We start from the raw sequence: 20799 nt of genomic DNA, 5'->3' as shown, positions 1-20799 counted from the left end.
GAAGGGAGGGCAGGAGGGAGGGAGGAGGAAAAGAAAGAGGAGGGAGGGAAAGACCACTGATTGTAGTTCATCCCCAGCTCTCCGACAGCCACTCATCTATTTTTAGTTGCCTTATTTCCCCTTGTACTTCTTGGGATCTCAGATCTATCCTGATAGGTAGGGATCAAAGAAAAACCTGGAGGGAGATAACAGAATATAATTAACATTACTAAGCACTTGCTAAAAGATCCTCATCTGTGCCGGTCCTTTAATACATAGACTCTCCTTTGTTTCAGCTAGAGTCTTCTGGGTGAGAGAAGCAGACACCCATGATATCCGCCGTGGGACCCAGGTTGGACAGGGACAGCACCTGGAGTGAGAATGCCTGCTCTCCTGTGCTCGCTGGCTCTCTTTCTCTTGCACTCTGTTTCTCTTGCTCAATCTCTCTCCCAGCACTTCTGCTTCAGCTGAAGCTTTTCTCTCTTACCCCCCAGCCTCTCAGATCACCCACAAATGCTTGCCCTGATAACCCCAGCTTTCACATGTTCTCTTGGGCCCTGACTCTACCTCATGACTTTTCAGCTGAAAAATCCCACCTCTGGCCACTCATCCCAATATTCCAAATAGGCCAAATTCCCAAGAGAGTACCTGAGTGGTACAGCGGTAACAGGGAGCTGGCCAGGCCTGTGGATGTGCTGCCCTTGAATCAGACATCACTGATATCATGTGATATATAACTTGGCTGCCCAGGGCGTGTGAGCAGTGTAATTCCCGTTAAGTGAGTCTAGGGGTGGGATGACACCTTACATGTTCGTTTTACATGTCCTTGCGATAGCCCTGATGAGGTGGTCATTGTTACCCCCATTCTGTAGGTATAGAGCTTGAAGACCAGAGAGGCTAAAGCGTTTGCTCAGTTCCTACCAACGATAAGCATCATGGTCAGAAGTCAGGTACAGCTGAGCCTGCAAAGCCCCTACGAGGAAGCTGCCTCCAAACAGAGAGGAAGCCAGCAGAGGTGGCCCAGAATGCATGTTACCCACTCTGAAATTCAGAACTTCTCCTTCACACGCAAATCCCAAAAAGCTGACCTATCTGTAAGACTGCTGTAACTAAGTACTGCAGACTAGGTGACTTACCAACAGGAATCTATTGTCTTATAGTTCTGGAAGCTGGAAGTCCACAATCAAGGCATCAGCTGGGACGCTCCTCCCTGAGGGAACCTGTTCCATGGCTGCCTCCTTGGCTTGTGGTTAGTCATCTTCATGTTCACGTGGTGTCCTCCCTCTATTGTATCTGTGTCCAAATGTCCCCTAATAACTTCATTTTAGCCTCTGTGAAGTCCCAATTTCCAAATAAGGTCACATTCTAGGACTGGGGGTTAGGGCTTCATCATGTGAACTTTTGTGGCACACAATTCAGCCTCTAGCAGCGAGTGAATTGGAACTCACAGAGCTCCTGCTCATTACACTGTTTCTCATGTTCTCAGAATCGGGGCCAGAGACAGCCAGGGACAGCAAAGGCACACACAGCACTCACATGCCACCGCCGTTATTAGGACTGACCCTGGAGATGCTGGGGACTGCCTTCTTTAGTGCCTTGGAGGGACGAGGTCCACTCTTGCTTTCCTTCCACCAAGGATCTCCTGCCAGCCTGTTTTCCAGAAATAGCTGCATCAAACTAACCTCAGTGAGGCCTCCTTCCCATCTCACCACCCAAGTCTCCTCCTCCACAGCTTTCAAAGAAGGGCCTGACAGGAGCCAACTTCCAGTCACTAGTTGAGCCCCTCGCACAACAGAGGAGGCTCCTACATGCTTGTTGCACCACAGATCAGGCAGGATCCTACTTTTAAGCAAATATCATCTACCCTGTTCAATAGGATAAGCAGATTTATCGTAAAACATAACTTCAGGAAACAGCCACCTACAAGGTGTGAATGGTGAGTGCAGCAATGAGGTTAGACCATGCGAGTCAGGGCGTGGTCCCCCACACCAGTAACATACATGCGGGGAGCCGTAAACGCGAGCAGAGATTGGCTCGTGTCACCCTAAATGGTTAACACAAGGGTTTGGACTTAAGGCTTAGCTCAAATTCTGGTTCTGCCACTGACCCTACAGCAGTGGGCAAAGTTTTTAACTTCTCTGAACTTCAGTGTCTTTATCTAGAAAACAGGTACAATTACACCTACTTTGCAAAGTTAGGGTAAGGATGAAATGAGGTGACATGTACAAAATGCTAACACAGCCCTGGGCAGTGAAGAAATGTTCAAACAGTGGCAGTTAATGTTATCATCACTCCAAATTTTTGCTTAACAAATTTAACTTGTTATTAAATTTCATCTTAATTTTAAAATTGGTATGAAATTTAACCCTAATAACAGGGATACCTCCTACCACTTCCTAATTTAATTGGCTTCAGGTGCACAGAGACTACCAATTAAATGCGAACAAGAAATCCAATGGATGGATTTGTAAGTCGGTAGACTTACAATAGTATTTGTCAATCTCGCAAACATAGATAATAATTCTGATTTGACAAACAACCCCCAAGCATCTGTCATTTACCTGGCATATTTTAAGATAATGGTAAAATATTTTTATTTTTTATGGCTGAATAGTACTCTACTGTGGGTGTAGACCACATTTTCTTTATCCATTCATCTGTTGATGGACACTTAGGTTGCTTGCACAAAAACCTTTTTATTTACAAAAGGTTTCCACATACATCAGCACATTTGATGCTCACAAAGGCTGGCACCATCTCCGTTTCCATCCTACAAATAAGAATATGGAGGCGGAAAGGTCATGTGCCTTGCTTGTCTGAAGGTAAAACCAAGGTTACATACATTTAACATCTTCGTGCCGGCACTACACTTTCTCTTGTTGCAACAACCAGGAACGGTCCCGGGAAGCCTGCTGGGTGAGGGCAGCTTGGGAGAAGACAAGGAAAAAGAGAGAAAAGAAAATTGTTTTGCATGAAAAACGAATAGGACTTTAATGAAGGAGAGAAGAGAGCACGTGGCAGAGCAACATGAGCACATAGATAAAAGCAGACATTTCTTTAGAAATAGGAATCTCTGGAATGAAAATGTTTAAAGATCTTCACATTTCTTTGATGTAAACCTCCTCCACATTCCTAAAACTTTAGAAATATCTGCTATATACCCAAAAATCCTTGTGTGCATAGGTTTTGGTAGAAACCTATGTAAAGGAACTGAAACATGACTTCAAGGTTGACAATAACCCAAGAGAATACATGCGCAGGCAAGTGGGAGGCGACCAGACACGGAAGGGTTCAGCTCAGAGCAGAGGTGACAAGAAAAATGAACCACACCCAGGATGCCCAGAGAGGTTGTCAGCCTGCACAGGGGACTTGTGATGGTACTCAACCCAACGTCACCCGAAATTCAGGGGACAAGCAAAGGCTAGTATGGATAACAAAGTGATTTGGTACTTTGAGGAAAGGTAGAGTCTAAGACACCTTTTTGCTTGTTACTCGGGAGAAGTTTTCAGTTTGGAGTTCTACTGGCTAGGAATGAGAATAAGAAGATAATTTAAACAGAATGTCCCGTGGCTACACTTCCAAAGAACCTTCAAAGCCCTCAGACTCCTTTGCAAGGGAGACATCAGGCAGATGGCTCTCATGACCAAGTTAATTCTGGGCACTACTAACAGCTGCCCACGGAACCCTGTGGCCAAAATGTTTGCAAATACACATAAATTCGGAACTGAAATAACTGAAGCATTGGCTTCCAAACTTCCTTCAGCAATATCCTTCTGCTCAAACAAAACCTTCCGCGGACCACACAGGGGAAGGAAGCTGGAAATACAAAGTCCCCTAAGCAAAACCTGGGAAGCACTCTTTAAAAACCCAAGACATTGGAGGTGAGGAGGAGGAAACACATCTTTCCTGAGAAAGTTTGTATTATGTTAATTTTCAGTTACAACAGACAAGGTAAATTCTCAACAATATTGTTTCAACTGATCTGTGGTGGAAAAACATCAGAATGGAGAGGGAGCAGGATATTGGTGGGGACTGAGGGAAACTTCTGGGGTCAGGGTAATATTCTAAGTGTTGATGGGCGTGTGGGTTACTTTTGTCAAAATGCAACAAATAGGTCCTTTAGATGTGTGTATTTCATAGATGTAAAGGTCATATCCAGTTGGCGGGGAGGGGGGAGACTAGCAAATATTGGACTCTAGTTAACGATATGCATGTTGAAGTATTGAAAGGAAAGTGTACAGATGTCTGCACTTTACTTTAAATTCATCAGAAATAAAACAAGATGGCTTGATGGATGGATAGAAAGATAGATAAATGAATAGACTGGTGACAGGGCACATGTCTTTGTCAAGGTAGATCGGAAAATGTTAACAGTCGAATCTAGGCAGTTGAGCATACAGCAAGTTTCAACTTTGCTGTATACTTGAGATTTTTCCTAACGAAACGCTGGAGAAAGAGTCTTTATCTTTTGGAGATATGTATTGAAATACCTACGGATAAAATTATACAATGTCTGGTTTGCTTCAAAATAATATGGAAGAACAAGTGTGAGGACAATAGAGGAAATATGATTGGCTAAGAGATCTTCGTTGTTGAAGTGGGTAACGGGAACATGGGCTTGTCTTAGTTCCAGCTGCTATAACAGAATCCCATAAACTGGGTGGTTTAAACAACAAACCTTTCTTTCTCACAGTGCTGGCGGCTGGGGAGAGCCCTCTTCTGGTTTGCGGGCATCGTCTTCTCTTGTGTCTTCACAGGGTAGAGAGAGAAAGAGGAAGCAAGTTCTCTCCAGTCTCTTCCTATCAGGGCACTAATCCTATCAAGAGGCTCGCCCTCATGACCTAATCACCCCCAAAGGCCCCCCTCCACACACCATCTCATTGGGTTTTAGAGTTTCCGTATATGCATTTGAGGTGGGGGGTGGGGGAGACCCAAACATTCATTCCACAGCAGGAGTTAATTTTACTCTTCTTTCTCTCTACTTTTTGTGCATATGCTTGAAAGCCCTGTAATAAGAAATTTTTAGAAGTGAAAAAAAAATACTGCGTTACATATTCTTTCATTTTTTATTTTTTTATTTTTTGAGAGAGAGAGAGAGAAAGAGAGCATGATCGAGGGAGGGGCAGAGAGAGAGGGAGACAAAGGATCTGAAGCAGGCTCTGCGCTGACAGCAGTGAGCCTGACGCAGGCCTTGAACCCACGAAACTGTGAGATCATGACCTGAGGCCAAACCAAGGGTCAGACGCTCAACCAACTGGGCCATGCAGGCAACCCCTCCCAATTTCTACTTTTAAAATATGATGAAATATTGTGTTAAAAACGTCTTAAGAAGCAATAAATAATACATTCTACCCTTTATGTACCCTGTAGTAACAGGTTCCCATTTAAAAGGTTGAAATAGCAATTGTCCTCTCTTATCAAATTCATTTAACTAAAATTGTGCATAATTTGGAAAAGGCCCAGATCCCACTCTAAAAGCGTTTCTCCTTACGAAGCGCCAAGAAAGAATTCCAAGACGTTAAACTGTATCCAGCTCTGGTTCCTGACATGGTGACCCCGTAACGGAGATAATAAGAAGGCTACTATTTCGGATGTGGCTGCTGCGCCCAGCTATGTAAGACATACCCAGGCCCAGGGAGTCCAGGGGCTTGCCCACACAGGGACCCAGGTTTTTTGCCTCCTGGGTCACTGCTCCCACTTTTTCCATACCGCCTTTCCAGCAAAACGCTTGAACTCTCTTACCAACAAGAAAAAAAAAAAAAAAAAATCACACTTTTGAAATTCATCAAAATGGAATTTCTCCTATATGTGCCCTATGCAATAAAGCTTGATTCAAAGAAACGCCCCCACATTCTGATGTTTAGCCAAACCACCTCAGGCTTTACAATGGGGCCAGAAATACGACAAAGCCCGGCTGCGTTCCAAGATCTTCCGACCTTCCTGCTCACCATCAAAAAGCAAAGCTCCTTCTCCCCCACTCCTTCCTCTCGGCGCTCTCTCCCCCACCTCAGACTTTCTTGTGGTATTTCAAAACATTTCCTTATGAACCTGGATAAAACACGAACAACCAAGGATATGGAAAACTGGAACCTTGTTTCCTGAACAATTTGAAACCTAAAAATAAATTAGCGCTGTGTGTTCTGTTTGAGTTTTGGATGAAAGCCCAAGACGCTGTCTTTTGCACCTGAACTGGTTTGCCCATACCTGCTCGAGGGAACCGCCCTGCCCTTGGTGGAAATAGGATGGGTTATTGTTCTGTGTGTTTTAGGCTTTTTGGTCTTATTCAAGAGCATTCCCCTGAGGGCAAGAGATGGACCTGGGTGATAGATCACACAGAGCAAAGGAAATGTGTGGAGGGAGCGATCAGCCAGATGGGCCAGATGCTACAGCAGGCACTAGGTAGCCAGTGGGCTCAGTAAAGCCTGATCAGCACGCAGGTATGACGGCCAGAGGGCGTGTAAAAAAGCGAAATGGCCACGTGGAACTGTCAGAGGGGCTGATACAGGTGAGTCAGGCTGTGGGAGAGGATGGAGCTCACTGTCAGCCAGGGCTGCATAGCGACCCTGTGAGAGAGGGCTCCGGAGCCAGCCCACCATGAGTGTAAAACTTGTCTCCTCCGCTTCCCAGCTGGGTGACCTTGGCTAAGGAACGTGACTTCTCCAGGTGTCAGTTTCCCCGCTTCCAAAGTGGAGATGATTTCAGTCAACATTGATTGATGAAGCATCTTCCACAAGCCAGCTCCTGTTCTGAGAACTCTATATTTAGCCTTCTGAACAACTATATGTGTCCATATATTACTATCCCTGTTGGAAGGAGCTAAGTAAATTTGTAAAGGTCATAGGGCTGTCAAGTGGTGGGGCCCCACCACAGGCCAGGGAACTAACTGGACTGCAAAACCCACCAGTTAAACCAGTTAGCTCTCTTACCTCCCTTTTGCGGTCACTGGGCAACAGTGACCATTCATAAGACCCTCTGCGCCCCCAAAAGTGTTATAAAGCAATAGCTGAAGGAGTAGGCCTGTTCACCTAAGATTGCAACAACTTGCCAATAGCTAAGGTAGATGTAAATCAAACTGGGAAGAGAGAAGAGGGCTGGGGCCCCAGGGAGGACACCTAGAGGCAGACACCACAGCGACTACCAAGAAACACCAAAAGCAGCTGCCCGGGGGCAGGCAAGATGGCCTGAGGAGAGCCACAGGAAGTGCCCTCTGCAGGGAGCCGGTTATGGTCAAGATATGACTGGCAATCCCGGAAGTGACCCCTACCTCAAAATACATATCCTACCTCAAAATCTAAGGTATTTGGTTCAGCTCCTAACCTGGAGAAGGCAGGACAGGACAATCATTACAAATACCACCTAGAAGGGGGTGGAGAGGGGAGGGCTGGGAAAAGCCGAGGCCATTTCTATCCCAGGGTAAAACTCAGAACAGTGCTCAACTGCTATTTCTTTTTTTTTTTTTTTTAACGTTTATTTATTTTCGAGACAGAGAGAGACAGAACATGCACAGGGGAGGGACAGAGAGAGAGGGAGACACAGAATCCAAAGCAGGCTCCAGGCTCTGAGCCATCAGCCCAGAGCCCGACGCGGGGCTCGAACTCACGGACCGCGAGATCGTGACCTGAGCTGAAGTCGGATGCTTAACCGACTGAGCCACCCAGGCGCCCCTCAACTGCTATTTCTTGGGTCTGTGTTCCTATCTGCATATTTGTTACTTGTGTCATCTCCATGGAGACACTAACTGTAAAAAGTTCTTAAAAATGAAAAACACTGTGCACTTATTTCAGTGAGAACAAGGAAGGAGGGTTGATGGAAATGACGCAGCCGCCTTTGAAGACAGCTCCAGGAGAGGGAGAATTTGGAAATGAGACACAAGTGGGCCAAATCCCAAGGGCTTATAAGACGGAAAAAAGAAACATGTGGAAGCCTGTTAAAGGCTGCAGAGATGGACCTCGGGATAGCCAGAAGGAGGGCTGGGCTCTCCCACTCTTCAACCCGGCAGGGACTCCCTCCAGGCCTGCGACGGAAACAGCAGCCACATGCTACCTGCCAACCACAAGCCCACTGGAGCCCAGGGAGGGGTCTGAGCCTGCTCTGTTCCCACCAAGTCCCCTGGTAGTCTATACAGAGTCAGCCTCTGATGGGTCTTCATCTCTCTGTCTCTGTCCTTCTGAGAGACGCAGGAAGGAAAGGGGAAGCATGTCTGCATCTCTTCAAGACTAAGAGAGGTTGAACTGGGGGCTGAGCCTGGGAAAGCTACCCACAAAGGGAGCCCACAGAGGATGGGTCACCCTGACCGCCCTGCAGGCAAGAAACATCCCCCTCTGGCACTCGAGCCCAAACCAGCTGACTCTCCTTCTGCACCCGGGGGGTGTGCATGTGGTCAACATGCAACCCACCGCCCCTTCATCAGGAGAGACTCAGGGCCCATGTCTTCGTGCAGACCCATCAGCCTTCTGCGCATGGACGACCTCCTTCAATGCACCCCGGGGTACCTGTAGGCTAAAGAACAGAAGACGGGGTGACAAGACATCCCCACTGGGGGGTAGATGGAACAAATCAGTTGAAGACCTTTGAGGTGATAGTTAGAGGCCCCCCAGCCATGCTGACCGCACTCCGTGCAAGCAGGCCTAGGACCGTCCTGATCTTCAGAGTGGAACAAGACAGACTTCCTCTTTGCTCAGATCAATCACCTCGCACAGCTTGGCTGCACTACTGATTATTAAAAGACTCTGCTCCCACCAGATGAGAAGGATCCCAAACAATAGAGAGACAAAAAGAAAAGAAAAATGTGTCATGCTACATCCAGACCACGTGGAGAAGTCAGCCTGTATGACTTCCGTTTACTTAGCAAAGGTCAAAAAACACCATTTTACAAAGGATGACAACTATACCAAAGTTATATGTTTCAATTTCTGGAATGAAGTGTAAAGAAAAAGACGAAACGGAATAAAATATAAATTATGTTCTGTCTTGTTTGCATCTAAAGATCATCATTTTTGTGTAAAAAACACTGTTTTATAGGGTGCCTGGGTGGCTTACCTGGTTAAGCGTCTGACTTTTGATTTCGGCCCAGGTCATGAGCTCACAGTTCTTGGGATCAAGCCCTGCATCAGGCTCTGTGCTGAGCATGGAGCCTGCTTAGGATTCTTTCTCTCCCTCTCCCTCTGCTCCCCCCCCAAAATAAATAAGCATTTTAAAAAGAAGAGTTTTATTAAAAAATAATAATAAAAATAAAACTGTTTTATAGGTGGCTTCTTTCAGTTCTTCAAACATGCAGAATTCATTCCTGCCTCTGAGCCCTCACACATGCTGTTCCATTTACCAGAACTCCATGCTTTGCGTGACTTCTCTCTTTTATCCTTCAGGCCTCAGCCTGAGTGTCCTCTCTTCAGTAAGGCCTTGGCTAACTATCCCATCTAAATTAGGACCCCTCCCCTTATTGCCTGTCCTAGTACCCTGTTTCTTTCAAGGGCTTATCAGATTTGGAATCGTCTATCAGTTTACTTTTATCTTTCCTACTGGAATATAAGTATTACAGACCCAACACAGAGCACAATGTAAGGCACGTAAGAGTGCTTGGTGAAAATGTACTTACATGAATGGAGGAAAGAACAAAACGTAGGATTTGGTGTAAAAGTGGGCCTGCCGGTGTGTGGGGGTTAAGGCCAGGAGCCCGCCCTCACCTCGGAGGCTGTTCTTAATACCCCTTCTCCCAGCCCAGCCTTGTCCCAGCCAATTCAGTTTCAAGCCTCTAAACTGCCCTCCTCTACATACGGCCCATCAATGCCCTCACCTGCAAGAGTCTCAGTCACAAAGGAGGTACGAGGCTTAGTTTCTTGTACCCACTGGCTTCCCAGTGGGCTCCCCCCTCTACCAAACCTTTCCAAAGGCCAAAAGGGCACCCAGACAGCCATTGCTATGAGCTGAAGGTCAAGTACAGGACTGGAATTGCAATAAGGCAATATTCCCTGTCCACATGAGACAGCTTAAATTCATGCTCAAAATATCTCACTATTAGAATTTAACCTGTTTTTTAAATAGACTTTCCTTTTTAGAACAGTTTCAGATTAACAGAAAATTGACGAGAGTACAGAGAATTCCCATATACCCCCATACCTAGTTCTCCCTAATATTAACATCCCTCATTAATATGTACATTTGTTACAATTAATGAATCAGTGCTGACACATTATTTTTGACTGAAATCCACATTTTACTAGATTTCCTCAGTTTTAACCCAATGTCCTTTTTCTGTTCCAGGATCTCATCCAGGCATCACATTACATTTAGCCATTGTGTCTCCTTAGGCTTCTCTTGGTTCTGACAGCTTTTCAGACTTTCTTTGTTATTTTTTTAAATTTTTTTAGGGTTTGTTTATTTTTGAGAGACAGAAAGAGAGAGAGACAGGGCACGAGTTGGGGAGGGGCAGAGGGAGAGGGAGACACAGAATCTGAAGCAGGCTCCACGCTCCAAGCTGTCTGCCCGATGCGGGGCTTGAACCCACGAGCTGTGAGATCATGACCCGAGCCGAAGTCGGACACTAAACCGACTGAGCCCCCCAGGTACCCCTCAACTTTCTTTGTTATTGATGACTTGACCAGTTTTGCATGGTTTGGGCAATCGCTCTATAGAATGCTCTTCTAACCGGGATTTTGGAGGTTTGGGATGAAGGTCAAAGAGGTAAAGTGTCACTGTCATCACATGAGATCAAGAGTACATACCGTCAACATGACTTATCACAGTAGATGTGGGCCTTGAGTATCTGGCTGAGGTAGTATTTGTCAGATTTCACCACTACACCCCCATTCACACTGTACTCTTTGGAAAGAAGTCACTGCCTCCATTTAAGGGATGGGAAGCTGTGTGTGCCCCCTCGAGAGGGAGGTATCTACATAAATCATTTGGAATTCTTCTGCACAAGACATTCGTGCCGTCTCCTTCGTTTATTTATTTGCTCAGTCATTGGAACCAGTATGGACTCTGGGATATTTATTTTACACTTCGGGTTATAATCCAATTCTATTTTATTTTGTCACTTAAATTGGTCCACCTTTGGCCACCGAGAGTTCTTCCAGTTGGCTCCGGTCTCCCTTTGACATACCTCTAATAAGTGGAGTTTGGTTTTGTTTGTTTTAAGCACTTTCCTACTTTTCAGAACTACAAGATGTGACCTGTTTCTTAAATCATGCCAGTAGCAGACCCTGATGTAAGGTAACCCCAGAAGTAGGCAATTAAAAGGCTGCCCCTGCCTTTTATCGATGGACGGGGATATTTCTAGCCTGCATGGCTCCCTGGTGTTCACTTTTATGAAGCTCTTGCTTTGCCTTTCACCCAGACGTCATTTGTCAAGTGCCAAGGGGCACAGAAAGCCATGGGACAGGGGAGGTGGGAGGCCACAGTAGGGGAATGCCAACAGCAGAGTCTGAAAGACTGGGATTAGCTGTGGCCTCCACACTAGCTGAGTTACCTTAGAGTAGGTCACTCACATCTCTGAGCCCTGGCTTCCTCATACGTTCCTTGCAGGACTTTGTGACGACGAAAGGTAATTCATATGAATGCCTAGCACAGTACTGGGCCCAAAGTTGTTGCTAATAAATAAATAAATAAATGGTTAGCCTCAAAGAAGAAAGATTGGGAGAGCCAGTCCACTCTACAGGGATCTCAGGGTTGCAAGCAAGAACAACCCGCTCGCTCGGGCCTCTCCAGCCAGCTGGGGCTCCATCAGTTCAAAACCAAGCAAATGACTCATGAATTCTAATCCATTCTTCCAGTCTCAGCTTCCCTCCTTCATGCTGGGAGGCCAAATTACAGTATTTTATTATTTTGCCTCTTTACTGTGTATTTTATTTATCTCTGTTGTGCTGCCTAGTTTTTGGCATTTTTTCAAAAGCTCGACATGTTCCTACCTGCTATTTGTATTCTCGGTAAAACCACCAATCGCTATAATGTACCTCTCCCAACCTTCAGGAGGATTTCTATGCAGCGCGTTTGCCACACTGCTAGCTTCATTAATCTGGAACTGGATGCTGGGACTCCATGTACTGTTTCGATTTATATGTTCTCTCAGTATGTTTGTCATTTTCCTGAATCAGAGACTCTGCTCCTGGGTAAGTGGCTGCTCACGGTGGCCCCCACCAACCAACCCCCAACTGAATAATAGAACAGGTGTTGATAGAATAAAGGTAGGATATATCGGACTTCTAAACTGACCTGAAATCAGAAAGGTCAACAGTGCTATAGCCAGATGTCCTCTGAGTACAGGGCCCCCGGTCACGGTGCAAGTTGGTATCTGGCTTTCCTTCACTGAATGCCAAGAGTTCAGGACCACCTATGTCTTGTCCACTGCTGTATTCCCACAGTGTAGCACAATGCCTGACACATAGTGCATGTCCAATGAATATTTACTGAATGAATGAATGGGTTTTCCAGAAAAGTAGGCACTCCTGCTTTTCTTTCATTTCCTGGTAGGTGCAGAAGCGCTCTTCTCCTTCGTTCAAAGATTGGCTCCATTTGACGTGGCCTGCCATGTTGTGTTCTAAACTGTAATCTGAGTCAGAGACTGAGAGACCCCTGGAAGGGAAAGGAGAGAACAAAGGTGAACTTGGATATGTTCCCATGGACATGTTCATGTTCCCATGAAGGGAACAGTGGCCTTAGAAAAGACCCTGGAGAACTCTCCCACCCCTGCTACCACGTGAGGACACAGGGAGAAGACAGCAGTCTGTGATGGAGGAAGCAGGTTCTCACGAGGTACCAACTCTGCTGGCACCTTTCCCTGGGACCCGCAGCCTCCAGAACTGTGAGAAATAAATTTCTGTGGTTTATAAACCACGACATCTATGGTATTTTGTTATAGCAGCCCAAGCAGACTAAGACAAATGCCCTCTCACCCCCTCCAGGGAACTTCCCCAACCATCAGTACCAAACATACCCTTCCAGGCCCAGCCCACCCAGCACCAAGGTGGCTCTCTTCCACGACACCTTCCCGGGCCCACTGACTCGACAACTTGAAACCTGTAGCATGAGCCCATGAGGCTCATCCACACGGCAGACACACACTCTGAGGCCCCTTCCCTTACTGTACAATCTCTCGTGCGCCAATCCTATATGGTGCCTGCACTTTTTACCTGTTCGCAGCTCATCTTCCCAGCTACCCTATAAATTCCTCGACAGTAGAGACGCGTATTATATTTTTTGTTAGTTCTGTCTGTCCTGGCACCACCTCCAGCACATGGAAGGTTCTTTCTAAAGTCACCCACCTCCAAGGCACCAGCCTTAATCACTTCATCACTTCATCAAAAGGGAGGAAAAGGGAGGATGCGGAAAGGAGGTCAGAGAAAGGAAAGAGGGAGAGGGTGGGGCAAGGCAAAGAACATGAGCTAACCAAAATAAAAATAATTGAGCCCAAACACGCCCCGACAGTAGGTTAGGTTACATTTCACCGAAGTATCAAGTGGATTAAAACAAACAAACAAACAAAAAAACAGTGATGGGGCACCTGGGTGGCTCAGTCAGTTGAGCGTCTGCCTCTTGATTTCAGCTCAGGTCATGATCTCACGGCTCATGAGATCAAACCCCGTGTCGAGCTCTGCTCTGGCAAAGCCTGCTTGGGATTCTCTCTCTGCCCCTCCCCTGCTCTAAATAAATAAATAAATAAAAACAAGCAAACTAAAAAAAAAAAAAAAAAAAGACCCAGTGCTGCTAAAGCAGAAGAGGCAAGTACGGCGAGCCCGCTTACCAATCCCCCCACTGCCTTTCTCCTTCAGATTCCACTGCTAAGAGAAGAACCCCCTTTCCACAGCTCTGGCAGTCTGCTCTGTGCCTCACTGTGTTGAGTTCAATACTGTGTGCAATCAGCAGATGCTTACCACCTGGAAATCGTAGACCCATAGGTTTGCCAAGCTGGAAAAGCCCAGGCTAGGTTGCAATTCTAAACCTCATGTCCAGTGTCCCCTTCCAAAATAGAGAAGATCCTTTGGAAGTGGTATGAAAAATCTAGTATAAGCCATGTTAACTTTGCTGAGAAAATGTGTAAATTTCATGAGATTCTTAAAGGGGTCATGCTGTCAAAAAGTCACAGATCACCACCCTGGGCTAAGTTACAGACCAGGAAGCTCTGACCCAGAAAAGGTCAGCAAATACCCCCAAGGAAATAGAGCCAAGGTGGTAAAAGAACCTGAATTACAACCCAATTCTCCTGACTTCTGACTGCCACTTTTTCTCCTGTACTTACTCTCTTCCTTTTTTCGTTATAAAGAGATATCCTTTGTGACACTATTTGCTCTAACAGGATTTGACCTGTGGTATTCTGGATGCTTCACTCTGTTACATTTTAAGCACTTTCTATTTGCCTGCTTTCCTTCACCCTAATGATGCCCACAGAGATGTAATTTTCTCACTTCTCTTTTTCTATTATCACCTTATCTGGCCTTTGCCCACTCTCTTTTCTGCTACACATGGCATGTCTCTGGGTGCCCTTTTGTCCTCCCATCTTGATTTTATGAGAAGTATTTATTTCCATGTTTTCTGTATTTGCCTGGATGTATTCTTACAGAGCTGATAGTAAGACTCTTCTGTCTCAGCAGGAAACGATTGCTCATGGCAATTACGCCTGCTGTCTTCCTTTTCATTTTCCTCCAGCTCTTGATGAAATTGTGTTTCCAGAAACCCTATGAATTCTTTCTCAGACTCTTACATAACTCAGTATATTCAGCCATTTCTTTCTCATCCACATTTTTTGTTTGTTTGGTCGGTTGGGTATTTGGCTCATATTCTCTCCAAATAATTTGGTGCCTATTGTATCTTCAGTTTCTCTCACACTGTAGATGGTCTCCTGCATCTGAATGGACGGCTCAAGACTCAGGCACATTCGGTTGGTATTTGTATCATTAACTGCAGAATGAGTCTGTGAACCTGCCAGTTGCTGTGCTGCTTGTGACTCTGTTTTATTGATTTGTTGTTTGGGGGGGACTGTTTGTTCGCTCTTCTGTGGGGAAGGGACATTCATTTTGGGCCCAGTCTTAGGGCTAAAGTTTAGAATGTGTTCCTTTGTTCGAAGTTTATGTTCTTTATATCTTTATAGAGTTTGCCCCTTAGGCAAAGCTCAGTGTGTGTGTGTGTGTGTGTGTGTGTGTGTTCTGGGAATAATTCTAGAGGATATTTCATTGGACTTGAAACAGAGGCTCCAACATCTTCTCCATGAATCGATCAACACTTGAGGATAACTTCTCAATTCCACTTCCCCCAACCCCACCCGACCCAGTCCCATCCCCTTGCCCTGCCGCACTCTCAAGATTAGGGTTCCATCCCGGGAAAGAACGCCAGCAAAGTTAAGGCAGAAACCCCTGACAGGCCCTTACACACCACTCTGGGGTTCAGAGGAAGCCAGTAGCATCATGGGAAGGGGCTGGGGATGAGGCAGGAGGTAACACAAGAGAAGATAATCCAAAAGCAACTCGGATTCCTGGGATCCTTTCTTTGGGCCATGAGGTTCACTGATAGTGAATGTTACTTAGGAACAAACAAGACTGATGGCCTCTATCTGTTGAGACAGGGAAGGAGAAAATTCATCCCAAACCCCACCGAATAAGGAAGGGAGTGGAGGAGAGGTGGGTAATACTGAACCTTGGCTGCATTTCCTGGTTAGTTCAGAAGAGAGGGCAGCACAGGTTCTGCGAGGAGGGCATGATGATCCCTTGGAAAGGAGTTGGGAGAGGCAGAGGCAGCGAGGCGGGGCCTAACATCCTCAGAGCTTTCATTATGGCAACTGCTCCCATCCACCTCATTCCCCTCCATGCATGGTACCCCCGTGAACTTTGAACCCTGCTAGGGGTGCCATCAAAGTTTGATCGATGTGTAAACTATATTTTTGCTGTAATAGGGAATACATACTGGCAATGTCTGCCCGATAAAATCTTGAGCTGAATGGGTCACAGTATGGAGCCTGGGGTCTGGTACAAGTTCCTGCCAATAGAAGGAAACAGGTTTAGTGTGATGTCAAGCCAGCCTGAAAAAGAGACTCCACATTCAATGCAGCTCACTAAACCTTTGCCCTTATGAATTTACAAGATTGTGTACCCTGCCGGTTAGCAATTCTATGCAAACAGAGTCAGCAAATAAATGATGTGATGACTATTGAAAACTTTTTTCAATGTTCTTATTTTTTTCCTTTGAAGAGGTGTTGACCTTCAAATGCACTGACAAAAAAAAAAAATTCAAGTATTCAGAAGGTTGCCAGGCATTCAGAAAGAATCGGTGAAAAGGATGATCTGATTTTAGAAAGCTAGAAATTAAAAAATAAAAATAATACCTATACATTCTCTTCCTCCCTCTGAAGATACCCAAAATGTCACCAATAGAAATTTGAGAGGCAGTATAATGGAACAAACACTGGCATCAGAAAATGAAGACTTTGACCCAAGTCTGCCTTTCACATGGCCTATGTCCCTCCCTGGGCAAGTCACTGAAATCAGGTTTTCAGCTACTTTTTCCATACAATGGAAAAGTTGAACCTCATCGTTAGCAAGGCCCAATTCAAGAAAACTAAACACATCAACGGACTAAATGTGTTCCTTTGTTCATTCAAAATGCAAATTACTTTACTGATCCCCATGGCAAAAAAATAAAAAGAATCTTCTATCAATTACTTTATGGGTAGGAGACTCTGCATGATAATATAACTATGCCTTTATTTAAAAGGTTGGTATCTGGACACTTTTAAAGAAGAGACAATAAAGACACTATTTTCTAATCTTTCAATCCTTACAGCTGTCCAAATTGCATCAGAACATTCACAAAATGCATTCACAACCACTATCAAATTTCTTCCTCCAAGACACCATGAGAGAGAAGCATAATTATCACCTCCGTTTTACACGCGGGAAAACTAAAGCTCAAAATAACTTTCTAAGGACAGTGAATTGGAAGCAGAGTTGAAGCTAGAGTTAGTTCATTACAAGGGTGCCTTGTTTGGCTCAGTCGGTTAAGTGCCCAACTTCAGCTCGGGTTACGATCTCACGGTTCGTGAGTTCAAGCCCTGCATTGGGTTCTGTGCTGACAGCTCAGAGCCTGGAGCCTGCTTCAGATTCTGTGTCTCCCTCTCTCTCTCTCTCTCTCTCTCTCTCTGCCCCTCCCCTACTTGTGCTCTCTCTCTCTCTCAAAAAACATTTTTAGAGTTAGTTCATTACATACAATGCACAGTACAATGTGATTTTCTTATACTGTATAATGAAATGTGTCAACATTTAGAAGATCTACAGAGCTCGGTGAACCATTATGGTCCAAATGAACAATGAATAACATAAAGCCATGCATGGGTAAGTGATCCATGCAAAGTACAAGATAGATCAACGGGTTACAATATAACAGAATATGAAAATTTCATCGATCTGTTTTCAAACTTCATATTGGAATTAACCATCTAGAACTACCACTTGTTGAGCTTGAGAGTAGTATCAAGAATGAATTTCCACAATTATCTGAAACAGTTATGACAGTTCTGCTTCCTTTTCCAACCGTATCTGTGGGAAGCTGGGTTTTTTGTCTATACGTCAACTTCGAACAAAACAACACACCCTAGCAGATTAGATGCCAAAACAGATGTGAGAATCCAGTGGTCTTCTAATAAATTAGATATTAAAGACATCTATAAAAATATAAAGTGATGGCACTCTTCTATGTTTTGTTTCCGAAAATAGAACTTTAAAAAAATTTAGAATGTTACTTGTGTTAACAGGCAATGAGACTGTTGCTCTTATTTTTTCATGAATTATTAAATAAATATTTTAATCTTTTCTCAGTTTTAACTTCTAGCATGGCAAATGTGAGTAGATATAATCTCTACAAACAAAATCTCTCTGGGGTTCTCAATAACTTTTAATAATATAAAGGGATCCTGAGACCAAAAAGTACAGAGAAGGAAGGCCACTATATGATGATAGAAGAATCATTTCACCAGGAAGATACAACAATCTCAAACCTGCATGGACTTAAAAAAAAAAGGTCTCAAAATACATAAAGCATAGAGATTGGCAAATCTACCATCATAAAGGAAGATCTAATTGTATCTCTCTCAATTATTGTTAGGTCAAGCAAGCAAAAATGGGTCCAGAGATTGCGTCAGTTGGGTCCTGGCAGCAAGATGATGCCATATTGATATGAAATGAAGAGAGAGAGTTTAATTAAATATTCACCAGGTATGGGCAAGGTTATAATATTTAATTAAATATTCACAAGGTATGGGCAAGGTCCACCAAAGATGGACGGAGAAGCACATCCAGGGCTAGCCACAGGGCGACAGGGGCTAAACGGCCGAGAAGAAGACTTGGTCACCAACACCAGTGAGAGCTGTGGCTGAAGGAGAGGGTGTCTGACAAGCTCTGAGACCTCTGACAGAGGACTGTGTCTTTGCCAAAATGGCTCAGCAGGAGGAAGCTGGAAGAGTTATTATTCTGACCTTTCTCTCTGCATCTTCCCACTCTCCTCCCCATATCTCCACTGGCTGAGCCCAAAGAAGCCCAGGGTGGGGAGTTTTTGATAGAGTTCATACAGGTCAGCCTCCCACAGCACAAATCAGGGTGAGGAAATGTAGAAAGTAAATCCGAAGGGGCAAAAGGAGAAGATTCAACACGGAGATCACTGACCTGAACATCATGTACAGGTCAGTGTGCCAGATGACAGCAGAACCCAGGCTCCAACATTTACAGAATATGTACTCTTCCAAAGCACAAAACATGGACCGTTTACAAAAACTGACCACAATTCTAGGCCAACAAGCAAGTCTCAGCAAATTTCAAAAAAATCCATGTCAAATAGAACCTGTCCTTAACCACAAAACAATTCAATGGGGTGGGGGGTGGGGGGTGGGGATGAGAAGCCAATAACAAAAAGATAAGGAGGAAACCCACATATTTGGAAATTTTAAGAAGAAACATTTAGAAACTCAAGAAAAAAATCATGGACATTTAGACATATTCAAAAATTGACGATAACCAATTTATGTAAAGAAGCCAAATGTCCATCGACGGATAAATGGATAAAGAAGATGTGGGGTGTGTGTGTGTGTGTGTGTGTGTGTACATATATATATATACATATATATATGGAGTATTATTCAGCAATCCATATATATATGGATATATACTCAGCGATATATATACATATATATATACATATATAGAGTATTATTCAGCAATCAAAAAGAATGAAATCTTGCCATTTGCAACAACCTGGATGGAACTAGAGGGTATTATGCTAAGTGAAATAAGTCAGAGAAAGACAAATATCATGATTTCACTCATATGTGGAATTTAAGAAACAGAACAGATAAACATAAGGGAAGGGAAGCAAAAATAAGATAAAAAAAGAGAGGGAGGCAAACCATAAGAGATTCTTAAATACAGAGAACTGAAGGTTGCTGGAGGGACGGGGGGATGGGTTAAATGGATGAGGGGCATTAAGGAGGGCACTTGTCAGGATGAGCACCTGGCTGTTGTATGTAAGTGATGGATCACTAAATCCTACTCCTGAAGACATTATTGAACTATATATTAACTGACTTGGATTTAAATTAAAAAAAAAAAAAAGAAAAGAAATATGATAGTGTCACAAATACAGACCACATATCTAATTTAAAAATTGCAGTAGCCATATTATAAAAGTAAAAAGGAATAGATGAAGTGAATTTTATTTTACCCAACATATCCAAAATATCATTTAAACATGAAATATTAGAATTATTAATAAGGTGCTTCTAAAAAAATTAATGATAATGAAAATACTACACACCAAACCTTGCAAATATAGCAAAAATTGTACTGAGAGAGAAATGTATATCCTAAAATGCATAAGTTAGATCATTTAGAAACTAAGAACTAATGAGCTAAGCATCCAATTCAGGGCATTAAAAGAAAAACCAAAAAAGATGCTAAAAATGTAAACACACAAGTGAATGAAATAGAAAACAAAAGTAAAAGGCGGACGATCCACAAAGCCAAGTGTTGGTGGTATGATAAGGTTGAAAAGCAACAAAACAAACTGTGAAATCGGGCTCTTACAAAAGATGAGCAAGCAAGATCACACAAATAAAATCTCATCCCTGCGTCCCCCTTGGTGGCCTCAGTCCACACATCTCTAACCTGCAGCCATCAGGTGCTGTGCTTTCTGTGCGCTGGAAGGGTGGGTGGGTGTATTTGAAGTCGCAGCCTAAATGAGCCAAGGACACAACCGATCGGGCCTGTGGAGTTTCCACCCGCTGTGTCCCGGCTGAGCCATAGCTGCTCCGGGTCCGCAGGTCAAGCTGCTTGCCAGCTGAAAGAGCCGGCGAAGAGCCAAGGGGCTGCAGAGCACCTGAAGCGGAAGCAGACAGGGAGCGAAGCTGCTGGGGGAAAAACACAGGCTGCCGACTGGGGAGGCTCAACAAGCAAAAGGCAAATCAGAGGCGAGTCAGTATTTCACCGTCCGCCAGCGCTGCATTTGCTACTCGTGAGGCGTGTGAACACCCCCATTCGGGGGGATGTGGGGTCCTGGAGGGCTCTCCGTGGCTACAGGAAATCTTTTGTTCATGCTGGTTGGGGAATTGTCTTTTAGTGTTCGTATCCTCCGTTTTTCCTCCGCTGTCTTCTAATACCTTTTCTGCAAGGACCGCAGAATCTCGCGGGCCCCGGTCATGTGTATAACAGAGGCCCATCCACGCGTGCTAAGTCAAGATGTGTAGGCCAGAAAGAAAACACTCACCCAAATCGGCCGAACCCAAAGTTTTAAAGGCATGGAAGGCCGTGAGAAGGAAAAAGAATTGCGAGTCAGGTACACAGAGTCATTTGC

At 44.5% G+C, this 20799-nt stretch overlaps 1 long non-coding RNA gene across 2 annotated transcripts; it reads right to left on the bottom strand.

Moving 5' to 3' along the window:
- Positions 1–7464: 7464 nt before the first annotated feature.
- LOC109273181 (uncharacterized) lies at positions 7465–20484 on the bottom strand. 2 transcript variants are annotated; one of them, XR_002082891.2, is made up of 4 exons: positions 20115–20484; positions 15871–15942; positions 12190–12549; positions 7465–8478 (listed from the first exon to the last, which is right to left on the bottom strand). It is a non-coding gene; the product is annotated as an uncharacterized LOC109273181 (long non-coding RNA). The 2 variants fall into 2 exon arrangements; XR_002082894.2 differs by lacking the exon at positions 15871–15942 and having other exon boundaries at positions 20115–20481.
- Between the last annotated feature and the right edge of the window lie 315 nt (positions 20485–20799).

The sequence above is a fragment of the Panthera pardus genome, unplaced genomic scaffold (assembly GCF_024362965.1).
Source record: "Panthera pardus isolate Hobbes unplaced genomic scaffold, ASM2436296v1 HiC_scaffold_10, whole genome shotgun sequence".
Classification (NCBI taxonomy): Eukaryota; Metazoa; Chordata; class Mammalia; order Carnivora; family Felidae; genus Panthera; species Panthera pardus.
Note: the sequence above shows the minus strand (reverse complement) of the source record. Positions and strands in the feature narration are given on the sequence as shown.